The 2,517-nt window shown below is 40.6% G+C and overlaps 1 pseudogene; it reads right to left on the reverse strand.

Annotated features, from left to right (window-relative positions):
* LOC116669403 (uncharacterized) overlaps positions 1 to 2,517 on the reverse strand; it is an 8,660-nt pseudogene that overhangs the window by 5,461 nt on the left and 682 nt on the right.

Consider the following 2,517-nt stretch of genomic DNA (forward strand, 5'->3'; position numbering starts at 1 on the left):
GGTGGTGAAAGCCAAAGCTGCACTCAAGAAATGCACTAAAAAAGGAGAGTCCTCCTCGTCTGGAGAGAGACAGAGACTTTCAGTATAGTTCTTTTTTTTAATTTAAATTTGCATTAATGGCGTTTACAATCTCTACAACATACCACACCCTCCTCACTGCCTTGATTCAGATAGACAAGAAACTCTCGAAAGACATATCCTATAATGGAGAAGTGGCTTTCCTCTTGTTACTACCCATCAGATTAGACAGCATATGCTAGAAAGTCCCTTACCTTCTATCTCCAGCTTGGTCCCGTCTCCAAACAGAATGTGTCCACATGAGGGCGCCTCCGGCTCGGAGCGGTGATGGCTTTGCCAAAAACCGGAGCGTTCTATGAAATGACGCTTAAAAAAATAATTGCGCGATCACGCAAATTTGATCGTGGGAAGTCAAATGTGATCGCGATAAATTCGATTATTGTGCAGCCCTAACTGACGCAGTTGTCAATTTCCCCTCCAGCGCCACATTTTTTAAATACCAAATGCACCTGCGTCCCATCTTTGTGCCCATGGGCGTGCTGGTCTTAGAGTGCGGTGTGTTCAGGTGCATTCTTGGCATATTGCTATTTGGAAGCAGCGGAAAGTGATCATGTCAGTTGACCAACAGAAACCTGGTCTAAAGTCAATAATGCAGCATTTCATTGATTTTAACTGCACTTAGTAAAAAAAAGGTGCACTCTATGCTAGTTACACACGCAGGAACACGCAGCAGCACACAAACATGCAAAGGTTAAAAATAATAATATTAGAATTGAAATAGTATATGGAGTTTTGGTGCCATAATGCTCGTGCCATATGATCTGGTCGCCACTTTCACTTCACGCGCAGATCAGTTTCTTCTCCATAAATATCTAAAGCTATAACTATATATTTCACTCAGAAACACTTGTTCCTCAAGAGTGTTGTAATTCCTATCACAATCTTTTTTCCTAAACTTAACGAGTCGTTTTGGTGCCTAACTTCATAGCAGCATGAGCTCACTTTTTTCTGGCTAACTCGACTATCACGGCCTGTTACCAGGCAGCGACACAGTAACAGTCCAGCAGAGAAGCCTATTTGAAAAAAAAAAGACGACTCGCCTAAAATCAAGCAGTTAGCAGTAAGATACCTTCAGAAGTCAAATTCACACTGTTTTGGCTATTGGGTTGATTAGACAGCTGTATTTTAATTGTTATTGTTCTGATAATAAAATTTTAACAGATAATTTCATATAATGAATGAATGATGCCACAGAGACTGTTTGCCAGGTCAATGTAAAGACCTGCTGCAGCTTTAAACTGTGGAGCTAAGAGCTTTAATAACCATTAATTATCACACGTATGGCTTTTAAAAGGTTAAACATGATCCTGAATCACAAGAGCCATACACTGATTCTAAAGAGAGACTTTCGGTTCTGAATAACAGGCTTTATTACGTATATTTAAACTGAATCTAAATTAAAAAGCAGCTCAAGACTCCCCTTTCCTAAAAGATAGCCAATAGGAGTTACACTCTTTATTATTTCTCAAAATGTGAACCCTTTCTAAGAATAACAAAACAAACTTGGCACTATGTGGCTGTGAGCATGGAGCCATGTTTCCTATACAGTGTCACTTCAGGTTAGCACATCAAACGCATCCTGTGTCTAAAGACGGAGAACCATTGATATTCTGTCATTCACACAGCAACTTCACACGATGACATCTCCAGTGTTTTGCTCTCTTACTCACATGTTTGTTCTTGTGGGAAAATGGGTAAGTTATATTTGATGGTAGATGTTAGGTTTCTGTCTAACATAAATTAACTATGGTTGATCTCCTCTCATTTCACTTTAGATCAGACGACAGTCGAAATCCCCCCCAACTGTTCGTCAGAGCACGATTTGTGTATCATGAACACTGGGGAAGAATTGACTTTACAATGTGTTTCTATGAAGATGAAGGTGTTGCTGCACGGCTTTACTGGTTTAAGGAAACTCTAGGACAGAAACCAAAGCTCGTCTCTCACTTTCTTACATATAATGTAAATGGGTCTTTTTACAATGAATTCAAGAACAATCCACGCTTCGCATTGGATATGGAAAATGGAAAAAATCACTTGAGGATCAAGATGTACGCTTTACAGACTCGGCTACTTACTACGCATTAATTTTCTATACGCATTAGACTTTTCAGAGAGCATTTTGTAAGTGTAGAAGGTTCAGGTTTGAAGGTCCCAGCTACGGTCCACCAGTCAGCGTCTGAGAGCATCCATCCACCGGAGGCTCTGTGACTCTCAATGTACATACACACTGGTACCTGTAGATGGAGAACACAATGTTTACGGTTCAAGAAGTCAGAAGAATCTCAGCCAGGACTCATTTACACCATGGGAGACAGGATCGTATCAGTGTGAGAGGAAAACCCCAACACACAACACACACTGTGTCTACAAGCTGCCGATGAAGAGTCTGAATCTTTCTCAGCTGGGACTAATAATGTGCGGGTATGCTTACTCCTA

Source organism: Etheostoma spectabile, chromosome 19 (assembly GCF_008692095.1).
Source record: "Etheostoma spectabile isolate EspeVRDwgs_2016 chromosome 19, UIUC_Espe_1.0, whole genome shotgun sequence".
NCBI lineage: Eukaryota > Metazoa > Chordata > Actinopteri > Perciformes > Percidae > Etheostoma > Etheostoma spectabile.